Raw genomic sequence first — 236 nt, forward strand, 5'->3', positions numbered from 1 at the left:
GAAAGAGAGAGAAAAAGAGCCCATGTTATCTACTCATAGGGGAGAGAAGAGAAATATTCTGAAACAGGTGCTACTTTCAGGCCTCTAAGAGCTGATGTGTCAGTGACCCAGTCAAGGACACACAATGGTTACACCTGTGTGTACAGTGGACTCATTCCCCATTCAGCCTTGAAGTGGTGGGAGGGGGCACAGGAGCAGGGGCCTCAGGGTGCTGCCAAGGACATTTCTAGGGTGGA

This window comes from Lipotes vexillifer, unplaced genomic scaffold, assembly GCF_000442215.2.
Source record: "Lipotes vexillifer unplaced genomic scaffold, Lipotes_vexillifer_v1.1 scaffold821, whole genome shotgun sequence".
NCBI lineage: Eukaryota > Metazoa > Chordata > Mammalia > Artiodactyla > Lipotidae > Lipotes > Lipotes vexillifer.